Genomic DNA, 12735 nt, shown 5'->3' on the forward strand with positions numbered 1-12735 from the left:
ATAAAAAGAACATAGTAACACGTAATTAAGATTATAAACAACTTCAGTACCTAGAATCTATACTTCAAGACCATCATGTATTATTTGTGAAGTTGATATTGAATATTTATCAACAAGTTCTTGGTGTCTTCCGATGAACTGTTTGAGAAAAAGGACGAGACGTGCTTTGACATAACCCTGGTTCATCAACTCTCTGTTCAGACACTGTATATAAGAGTTATATAAGTCATAAATGTGAGATCAAATATCTTAAATTTTCTATTGTTCAATATTTATTGTCAGATATCGAAAAAAGTTGTCAAAGAAATTTTACACAAGTTGATGAGGTGCATTGCTGTTTCTTTTCTTTTTATGCAAAGAATTATGTAATACGCGATTTATAAAACTCATTACTATAAAATTATCGATCATTAAACAAATTATGCAAGGCTTTTACCCTGATTACTAAATAAAGTCTTTTTTACATCACATTTGCATGTCTGCAGTTCATAGACAGCAATGATTAATATTGCACTGTACATCAGTTTTCTTTGAAGTTATGTCATCCAGAAACATGAATTTTGGAACTTTCTGTTAATTCATTGTTGTTAAATTGAACATCTATTCAAAACGCTACTACATGAGTAGAGTTTTTGGAGCGCACATATCTGAATATTGTATGATTTTTGCCAAATCTATTTGTCTTATACAATAAAATGCATTTAAGTTTACTTTCAAATTAATCATACAGCGTCAATATGTTTTCTGTTAACAAATATTTGCCATGAAGTTTTTCTTAAAATGTGGGAGGTCATGGGATGTTTCATGATGTTTTCAAAACTGATAATGTCTGAACCTTTGCTTTTACCCGGAATACTTACATCTTTCTTTTTTAACGCTTACAAACATATAATTAAATGGTTTTCGTTGTTTGTTGTCTTCCATATTTTGTTTCCGTTTATAGTTTTTAGCAAAATTCAGGTCGTTAGTTTTCTCTAGATTTGCTTATCATTTCTCATAATGTCGTGGCCCTTTTATAGCTGACTTTCTTTTCACAAAACATTATTTGTATTAAATATTCTTCATAACAGTAAACATAACAGATTTCATTTTAGAGAATAATAAATATTCAGAGCTAATATCATGAATAATCGAAAAATACATTTACACATTTCGATTTTCATTGTAAAAAAAATCAAGTTAATTCAATTATCGTAAGAAGCAAAATACTCCCACGTTGTGATCATTTAAGAGTAACATACCATTTATTCAATTCATAGAATTTGTTTGTGAAAAGAGTTCCGGACAATGCAAAAAAAATCATTTTCTTTTTTTTTACTTGATATTTTTCACATACATTCAGACATATAGAGAACTCATATGATCAATCAGTTTGCCTTGGATATTCAAGTACTACAAAACTCAATTGCCTCTATTTATGTTTATATCTTATGTATAACTAATTAACTAAAAGACTTTTCTGTTTACATAATGTTTTATGTAAAGGGGAAACCGTTACACGTGTGTGTGATCCTTTTTGTCTCTTTGACCGAAGACAGTTATAGTCATAAATTAAATTGCAGTAGTCGTCGATATATCACTCTTGTATCTCACTAATTTGAGTCTTTTACATACAAAACCTTTTTTCTTGTAACGTATTCTATTGCTGAAGAATGAATGTTGCCCGGTTTTTTTTTGTCGTTTGTTTGTGTCTCATTGACGTATAAAACACAACTGGATCCCCCTTTCTTCATATTTGAAAACATACGAGATGACATTAATACCATTCATGACACAAAATACCTGAGTTAAACTAACAACAGCAGAAAGAAAAGGAACAGAGCTTTCATGGTTGAACTTAATCTCGCAGCCACAATGTGGTCTTTGAAAAGATGTTGTAAATCAAAAACAAAAAATGAAAATGAATGAATAAATTAAAATCAAAATAAGACCCCCCGCCCCCTAAAAAGTCATTAAAAAATAATTACTCCAAGAAAGGCGGGCAACTTCATTAACAAAAGAAAAACGTAATACAGGTATACGAACTACAGTGCACAATATATATATACATATTTTCATTGCGATCTTAAAGAGGACGAAGTTGATATATAAACTGACGTCCATTATTGTGTGTGTGTGTGTGTGTGTAAGTTGGGGTTATTTTTTTTTTCAAAATAAATTGATTCTAACAAAATTTGGAAAGGCAAAAAAATACTTTGTTTCAGAATAAAGGAGAAAAAAAATAATTTATTTACATTCAAAATTAGGGACACTTGAGAATTAAAAAGTAATGTTCATACATATGCATGAGAAAAAAAATCCCCCCAAATAATACACACACACACACACACACTCACATTCAGAAAAGAAAGAACAGTCGGTGCATAATGATGAATACGTTTCTGTTGCCAAGGGTTTTTCACAAGTATAGTAGTTAGCAGAAAAGTTCCAGATTCCTATATACACAAAACACAAAACTATACAATTCACCTATTTCATAAAGTAAAAGTAAAATTTCATAAGGCTTGGTCCAAATAGCTTTTTACTCTCCAATATCTTGCATGTACGAAAAAGACGGTACAGAAGGATATGTTGCCTATGTTTTGTAATTGCACAACTATTGAAAGTTGTTCATGCATTCGTTGTTAAATAAATTTTTAAACAAGATAAAAGTTAAAAACCTGATAATAAGTGAAAAAATTAGACAACCGCAATTGTTAAATCGCTTTGACGTCCAAAAAAGATAATAGCCAACACATACATTATAACTTTTAAAGCCAGTTAAATTAATTTTTATTGTTAAAGAACGTGCGGTTTCATAAAAAAATGTTTTATAACAAACACGCCAGTAAAGAATGTTTAAGTATTCAATATTAATCAAAACGCATGGTTTAGTTCCTGTATTAGTTTAGTTTTTCGAATTGTTTGAATTTAGAATATAGCAAAGTACTCTCGACCAATGAAATTGTAGAATTGGATGCCTCTTAATTGTGAAGAATGAATGTAAATCATGTTCTTAGTAAGGGATTATCCTATTATTTTGGTCTATTTACAGTTCAAAACAAGGAGTTTCTATAAATGAGTTACAACTGCCCCGAAGCACATTTATCAGATTGAAAGGATTTATCACACAGTGATTGAAACTGACTAAAAGTTGAATTGTGAAACAAACGAAAATCTCAAAATAAGTCGAAGTTTACTGGTGCAGTAAAATTGGTACCGTGAATTTTATTATGAAAATATTAATAACTTCAAATTACTATAAAATTAAACAATACCAAAGCAATGCCAAAAAAAAAAGGAATAAAATCTTTCAGATAAAAAATAACCTAAATCTTTAGCTTTCCAAAACTTTGATTACTTGATCAGCGGTTGGGGAGAATAGTTATTTCCAATACAATTATTCCGATAAAAAAACAGGAATTAAATTTTAAACATATTAAAAACTTTTAAGGGTATTATTTTTGAGCATTTCCCTGACATAATGAAACAGTATTTGATGTAAAAAGCCGGACCAAATTATTGGCTGTGAAATAAAATTTAGTTGTAACTCTAATGTATTAATTGATTTAAACTGTAAATAAAACAGAATAATTCCTCACTAAAATATTACATAATTTACCTTCATACTCATAATCAGGAAACATACAATCCCTACCTTTTCTTTCTACTGTTGTGTCACCTAATATCTATAACGCATTTTTTAAAAAAATATTTCCCAAATGATAAGAAAGTCCTCACATCACTAAAACTTATCCATAAATGACATGCCGAAAAAGGAAGTCATGCATCAATTATAAACATTGCACTGACAATGAAACTAATTCTTGAATAGATCATTTGAGCCTTGAGCACTTTACAATATTCTAAGTTTGTAAGAGAATGATAATCCCTTACTTCATGATAAGTACTCGCTAACGCTCGTACTTATTCATGAAGAAAGGGATTATCATTCTCTTACATATACTAGGCGTTGAGAACCTTTGCCGACCCCACAGTTTAAATGTCTATAATAAGTACGACGTGATAAGTGGGCGTTACAGACGAACGTTCACCTAATCTGACCCATTCAATTGATGACCTGAGCGCGCTAAGAAATTGTCTCGTGCACACTGTTATGAAAACGATAATAAATCTTTATTCTTTTGAAGTCTTAATTTTACTTGTATACCAGGGAAAACAATTTGGAACTTTATCAACCGATGAAAACGTAAACAAATAGTTAAGTTTACAGTAATTTGAAGATATCCATTTAAGTACGTTCAATTTGAAAACATAATGTATCTAAATCACTAATTGAAACGAATTTTCACTGCTTTGTCTAGACAAACCATGTATCAATAATAGTAAAAACTTGAATCACAATTTTTACTTAAGTGCAAATTATATGGAGGATAATTTATTATTATTACAACAATTCTATGTTTGCTCATTTTATTTCAGTTTCCTAGTATCATTTATCTATATACATTTACAATTTCATAGGTTGCTTCCGTTTCTATAACATTTAAACCGCTACAGTACTTTTAGCTTTTAGCTTTCTTGTATTTTAAGTGAACGAATTAAAGACTTTAGAATCCTCTTCCGGCGTGACAAAAAAGTTTCTATCTGACATTTACACTTGTTATGTCAAAATGTAATACAGCAAAAAGTGAATAAAAGAAATTATTTTTTTACATAAAACTACCCTTTCATGAGGAAAAGTTACTGAAATTGACACTAAATAAGTTTTACGGTCACCATCACGAATTGGTTGGCCGATACGAAAAGCCTGTGTCTCAACTCTCTAGAAAAATGTTTTCGCGGTCTTAAATTTTCAGGTACAAGAAGAGTTGTCTTATCTATAAATTTACTGATTTTGTTGTATTCCCTATTGTGACATTTTGACTGCGTGTGGATTGGCATGAATAGCAGGATACTCTTACCATGTCGACACACAAGTCTCGCCCTTCAGTTTTGGCGTCCATACGATTCTCTCAGTATGTTTTTAATGGATTTACGAGATTCGATCATAGGTAAACTACTTATTGTTTTTTCTCATTGTTGAAGGCCGTACGGTTGCCTATAATTGCTAAAATCCACTTCATTTGATCTTTGGTGGATAGTTGTCTCATTCGCAATCATACTACATCTCCTTATTTTTATACTGTGACCAGATATTTAGAGGGCGGGGGAATTAGAAACATCACATCAACAATCCTTATCCAAACGGAGAACAAAAGATCATATGGTGTATTTATTTATGACACAACTTAATTGATAAAACCAGAGAAACCGCGCTTTTATTTTGTGTTCTGCCTATCATATACAGTGTGGTCTTTATCACAGATCAAAACCCTCACAAATGACTACATGTTCAAGACGTTCCCTAAAATTAATTCGTCTTATTACTCAATACTATTTTCCAATTGAACTCATTACTGCAGATAACCCATCAGTCAAATGTCGTTTAGATAAGCAGAACTAGGAAAGTAGAAGAATTTTAGAATAATAACAGTAATCCCCGACATACACGAATTTAATGTTAATGTTTCAACCGATTCCTGTTGCAAATGATACCTATATTTTGTTTAGGAAAGGGAAAAGATAATGTAAAGGTGCAATGGTACCCATTGGTATTAAACTGACTGAAATAAAGGATAACAACTAAACACCTTGCCCGTGTTTGGGATTGATAATTCCTCGTTCCCTCTTTCCCTGTCTTTGTTAATACTCCTGTTCTATATAGTAAAAAATTGAAAACAACACGTTTAATAATTTCATGCGTCCGAAGTGCTTTTCTGGATTTACCTTCATCAGGAACGCTCAAAGCCAAACATTTGAAATCCGAGGGATGTATAAGTACCGAAACAGTTGAAGAGCTATATGACAAAAACGACGGTCTAAAGTTTTAACTTGCTTATTTACATTAGTATAAATAAGAAGATGTGGTATGAGTGCCAATGAGACAACTCTCCATCCAAGTCATAATGTATAAAAAGTTAACAATTATAGGTCAAAGTACGGCCTTCAACACGGAGGCTTGGCTCACACCGAACAGTAAGCTATAAAGGGCCCCAAAATGACTAGTGTAAAACAATTCAAACAGGAAACCAACAGTCTTATCTATATACAAAACGAGATTATAGAAAAACCTATGAACCACACCAACTAACGACAACCACTGAACAACAGGCTCCTGGCTTTGGACAGGTGCATAAAATGCAGCGGGTTTAAACGTAATCCTTATCCGCATATTCATGGAGACAAAGATTTTAGGATAATTGTTGTCGTTGTCTTTTCCTTTTTGTGTTGATATATATATATATTATATTGCAACTTTAGCAGACAAATCTTATAAAAATATATCCTGAATATGCATAAAACATTTGCCTCTTTGTTTCATGCACCCATGATTTTTCTGTGCTTCATACGAAATGCCACTATCTTAATCTAATTCACCCGTTATTTGCAATATAGAAATAAGAATATGTGGTATGATTTACAATGACAGCCTGATTCATGTACAAAACAATAGACAAAAACAAATATGATATACAGCAACAAACGACAACCACTGAATTACATGCTTCTGACTGTATACAAAATGTGGTGATTTAAACATGTTTGCGGACACCCAACCCTCCCCAAACCTGTGACAGTGGTGTTATAGCACAATATAAGAACAATTAGTTGAAAAGTGCTTAACTCATCAAAAAAGTTTTACTCTCTTTTGTTATGCACCCGTTGTATTCAAACTCATATATTAGGTTTCACACTTTGTTTTAGGCGCCGTAGTTTCCTAGACTATTTGAAAAGTTTCGCTTTTCGAAAAGTTTCTTTCTTTATGCACCCATTGTTTTCAACGCTATTTAAAAAGTTACACCACCTCTGATTGATGTACCTGTTCTTTTCAAAGGTGTTTAAATTTTCAACTCCCTTTGTTTTATGCATCCACTGTTTTCTAACTGTTTTACTCCCTTTGTTTTATGAACTAATTGAAAAGTTCCACTCTCTTTATTCTATGCACCAGCTTTTTCAAAACTAATTCCATTTGTGTTATACACCCGTTGTTTTGTAAGTTTTTTAAAAAGTTAAACTGACTTTGTGTTATGAACCCGTTGTTTTCAAAGCTAACTAATAATTTAACTCCCGTTATTTTATATACCCGTTGTTTTCAAAGCCTTTTAATAAGTTTAACTCTCTTTGCTTTATACGACCGTTGTTTTCTGAGCTATTTGAAAATGTTCACTCTCTTTGTTTTATGCACCCGTTGTTTTAAACGCTATTCAAAAAGTTTAACTACTTTTGTTTTATGTACATAATTTGTTATGAGCTAAAAAGTTTATTCATTATGCATCCGATGTTTTCTAAGCTATTTTGAAAGTTTTCCTGACTTTGCTTTATGCAGCTGAGTTTTTTTCTGAGCTATTTACAAAATTCCACTCCTATTGTTTTAAAGCACCCGTCTTTTTCAAGGAATACTTGTTCATCAATGATATCTTTACAAACCGACATGGTTTTACAAGTTTATTGTATAAAATAATAACTCAATCATGTTCCCAAAGCCTTATTGCTGTGACACTTGTGATTTGATTTCCTACGACAGAAATAATACAATTAACATTCCAAAATCGATTAATTCCGTAAAAAAATCTCTAATGATAAAAAAATCAGTTTGAGGAGACTGTGATAACCGTTTTATGTAAAAGTCACTTGAGATTTGAATATAAATTACATTGTTCTTGATTACTGTGTCCAATAGCATGTCAGAATCAACTGTACAGTTTGTTAGTCTCAATGTTTGATTTAGAGTTATTAAAATCATATCGGACTAGCATTTTACATTATCTGAGTATCATTTCAAGGACAACAATCAATGTTTTATATGATCAGTATGAAATGTTATTATTTTATCTTCAGAATTGCAACTTGACGTGATAATGATATGATCTAGATTTGACGAACAGATAATTTTCCATGGCAACGAATTTCACCAGTGCAGAAAATGTTACCGGTCAACAACCCGAAGATTTGTCAACTATTCCTACACGCCTAAAACGTCAAATGCAGATACACAACACCACTATTTCACAACAGCAGAACTTTCAATACAATGGCTCATACAGTATGAACAATAATACGTCGAACTGTACAAACCTGTCCGTCGGAGGAACGTATGTGGGTACTTTTTCGTGTAGCGATTGGCAAGACGCCCAGCATGCATTATTCCAGTTGGCTAATTTTTGCCTAATTATTTCATTCCTGACACCTAGCAGTTTTAAGCACCATGCTTTTTTTCTGCGACTTGTTATTAGTTTTGGATATTTATTTTTCGGACTTTGGGCTGGCGTGTTCGTGTGTATGCCTGATGTGTTAGCATGGAATCTTGGGTTTCTTCTTGTCAATTTTGCACATGTGATGTACCTAGGTTATCAAATGTGTCCAACAAGGCTAGGACACTTTACTAAGGAGCTTTATCAAAAAATGTTTAAGCCTTTAAACGTAGATAGAAAACGATTCAAAGCATTAACACACATTGGAGATACTTATTTGTTGACTAAAGGCACATATTATGCCACAGAAGGAAGAACTAAATGTGGAAATAAGCTTTCTATTTTGCTAAAAGGCAGGTAAGTTCTATGACATCCTTTTTTCAATGTTGTGGTTTGATTTGTTTTTGTTAAGTGTTATCTTGAATTTCTTGTTTACCTTTTAAACAGTAAGGTGTTAAGAAACGAAGCCGACCTGTCTGCAAAACTGAGAGACTATACGAAATAAACAAACTGTAATTTTACTCTTGTTGTTTTTTGATGATTGTTTTTATGCTTTTAAGACAACGTTATAAAGTTTTAAATAATTTAGATATGTTCCAATTGTCGTAACTACAACCCCGCCCCCTTTTCCCCGAATGTGACCGACCGAATTAGTTTTATTACTGGGTTTGTATTAACATAAGCAACACGACGGGTGCCACATGTAGAGCAGGATCTGCTTACCCTTCCGGAGCGCCTGAGATCACCCCCAGTTTTAGGCGTTGTTCGTTTTGCTCAGTTTTAAGTTTTCTATGTTGTGTTTTGTGTACTGTTGTTTGTCTGTTTGTCTTTTTCTGTTATAGCCATGGCGTTGTCAGTTTGTTTTCGACTTATGAGTTTGAATGTCCCTTGGGTATCCTTCACCTCTCTCTTATATATGCGTCTCACAATTCCTCATTCAAGTCGATGGAAAATGATACGTAGGTCGTTGTTAATATATGGTTTTACGCCAGATTTTCATGGCAATTCGAATCGTCCAACCAACATTTCTATTTTTGTTCCGATTTCTTCACTTTTTTCTATTTAAACATTTAAAAACAGTTTTGTTTTAACCCTCGAAATTGGAAATGATTTTAGTTCTCCACCACTTCTCCCACTAACCCCCAAACCCACCAACCCGACACACGCACACTCCACACACCTTCCCCGAAAGTAAATATCATTTATTTATTTACTCTGTTACCAATTGAATTTTATTCACATTTATCTCACATTTCTGGGTTTTTTGAAATTTGTTATCATATTCTTATCTGAATAGATTGATATCTTATGCTGCTATTTTTAAAGTATCTGTTCTCTAATGCTACAAGATTATGTAAATATTTTGAACTATATATTAGTGTGTGGCATACGTCTGGCTAGTTTTGATTGTATTATGGTTTATACATTATATTGATAAAATATAATGGAAAATATAATGTGTTGTATCTTGTAAGGCTTTATCGTTAATTAAATTAGGTTAAGGGATAAATATAGATCTTTCAGACTTGTACTTTTATTGCTTAATATAATGTTGAGAGAAAATAACGTTCAACGCTCTTTTATGAATAAATAATCACAACGAACGAACAAAAGCATAGCGTTCCTGTTCTGCATTATTTTGAACATATAAATAATCTAAAGGAAAACATTATATTATGAAATTGTAAAAACTCGTTGAAAGATGCAGGACTAATTAAGTACGTCTAACACACGTTTCGTCTACATGACTCATCAGTGGCGCTGACATCATAGCAGTTGGAAGGCCAAATAATAACGAACTAGAAAACCTCAAAAAAAAAGTTGTGGGCTTATCCCCGGTTAGTCGCCTGGTGTTGCTCAGTCTTTAGTTTTCTGTGTTGTATGTGTTTTGTAAACTGTTTTTTGTCCTTTGGTGGTATTTCATTTTTTGCCATGGCATTGCCAGTTCTTTAATTATCCCTTTGGTATCTTCCGCCTCTCTTGTGCCAAATTGGGCTACGGCCATCTATGCATTGGGGTTGAAAACCGTTATTGTTTCAAATGATTTTAATATTGTGTGGACAGTTAATTTACAGCAAATGACGTCATCAGTGTTATTTATTGTCAATATAGTAGTACTGACTACTTGGAGGTGATAAATAAGTGTGGGAACCGTACATCAGCAGCAGTATCTACCAAGTAGTTGTAAAAGCTCATCAAATACACATAGCTTATGATATAGTACGTCAGATAAGCATTTCATCCCCATTGACAACGGTCTTATCAAAACAATTTGAATATTTTGAAAAGATGATAAGTATTTGAAATAAATGTTTAGATTAAGCAGATAGTAAAATGCATTTTCTTAAGTAAAAGTAGAGCAAAAACGATAAATGGATGACGGATCTGTGAGATTCGATAAAACAGATGATTATTGTTTATTGTAGAAGCAGCAATTAAGCATTATGATATATTGCATTTTTCTTACAATTTATAATGCATTTTTCATTTCTGTTTTCACTTTTTATAATAATACATTTTCCTTTTCTTGGTATCAATATTACGTCAATTTCGTTTTTCAAGAGTCGTTTCAGTAACTTCCCATAGAAAGCGCCATTATTATTACCCATGATTATCTTCACCCTAACTTGATGTTTCCGCTCCAAACAAAAATATCACTAGGAAGCCAATTTTGGTCTGAAACTGTCATTTTGATCTGAACAGCTCTTAAAAGACTGAACAATGAATTATTAGTTCATGTTTAATCTTTCAGTCAATGTTTAGACCTTTCCACTAAAGTAAAGTCAGTACTTTTTTAGACGATTCGCTGGCAGCCAATAAGGATATGTTCAGTTTTTGTTAAGACTGTTCAGTAGTTGTCATTCACTATTTTATGCAATGCCTAAAGGTAAATTTGAACAAACTTTCAAAAACGGGGTGGGGGGGATCGTAATGTACCATGGATTTACTTTTCGTACCGATAGAACACTTAAGTCAATGGATATTTCATCGCGATTCTCCGTAAAGAATTGCAAAGGCAGGATAAAAACTGTAAAAAGATAAATAGAAAATTAAAAATAAGAATATTTTATCTGTGTCAGCCTAAAGTATCTGTTTTATCTGTAAGATGAATGCGCGGAAATGCGATAAAACGCTGCGCGCAAACGGAATGCACCGAAATGAATTAATCTATAAATATGAAAGTAGTCAGGTTTGTCAAAAGGCATTTCAACAATTCACGTGTTGATCTTTTACAGCTCTTTTGTATAAAAAGGTTGCGTACGAGTGTGATCAATAATCAATGGCATTTATATAAGCTGCCAGATTGACTGATCCAGAGCCCATAACTGAGGATTTACCTTCCCTGATCACTATTCAAAATTACACTGTGTCTCTTTCCTGGAACAATGAAACCATGGGGAGCCATTGTAACGGCCAAATGCCCTTGAGAAACAAATTGTACACGTTATTGCAACTCAAGGGAACCTTTACCTGTAGACAATCAAATAAAATTGCATGGATGTCTGATTATTTACAAAGTGTATGTCTGAAGCGGTAATGCTTTTAAATGTTTTATATTAATTTGTTTCTATTTTGTTATGAACGATGACTTTACAATTGTAATATAATCATTGAAACTGGGCGATTTCAATTATTATCACAGCAGAAATAAATAAACCAATCTTTACAAAAGATAACAGGCAACAGACTGCCATATTATATTTGTTCAGTGTTTTCTACATCGTCAGCCATCGCTTTCTGTCGTCTTGACATTTGTTTAACCAGAGTACGTCAATATCAGAAATATCTCGTAATCGTCCAGGGTTTTGCGATTTACAGAAATATGTTTAAATTCAGCTAAGGCTTTAAAAATCCCTTGGAAAATCCTAATAATGTACTTATAAATGGAAAAAAAATAATAAATAACGGGGATAACTCATGACGGCAGTCATCAACCAATTATTAGAAACTTCACTTGGGTTATATCTATGAATGCATTTCGGAATGAAATAGTTTTGTGAGGACTCAATCATGTTCATATAATTTCAAAGTGATATATTTTGGATGAGCTTTAAAGTTACTATTTTTCAGGCCAAACTTGCTCAATAGATTCAATTTGCGTTTATATTGTAGCTGTATCTGATCTTTATCTAAGATCAAATGTAAGCATATAACATTTTTGCGGTTCCAAAATAAATTCCTCACGTAAATTTCTCAGTTGACAGGTTAATTCAACACTAGATGATACGGTAAAAATCACAATACATAAACCAATCCAGTAAAAAAAGTAAATTATGCAATGCCTACACTGCAGAAGAAAACCACCACCAACCTCTCCGTTAAAGAAAAAGAAATTATTGTCGCCTGAATCTTAAATTTAAGCGATTGTATACATTTTTTCTTGTTAGATACACCTGTATTGGCCCTTTTGCTTTCTTTCGTTTGTATATTTTTGTCTGAAATTCTCCGTATTAGAATCTTAAGGACTATGTTTAATTTTATTGTACCACAATATTACCAA

The sequence above is a fragment of the Mytilus californianus genome, unplaced genomic scaffold (genome assembly GCF_021869535.1).
Source record: "Mytilus californianus isolate M0D057914Y unplaced genomic scaffold, xbMytCali1.0.p SCAF_15, whole genome shotgun sequence".
Lineage (NCBI taxonomy): Eukaryota > Metazoa > Mollusca > Bivalvia > Mytilida > Mytilidae > Mytilus > Mytilus californianus.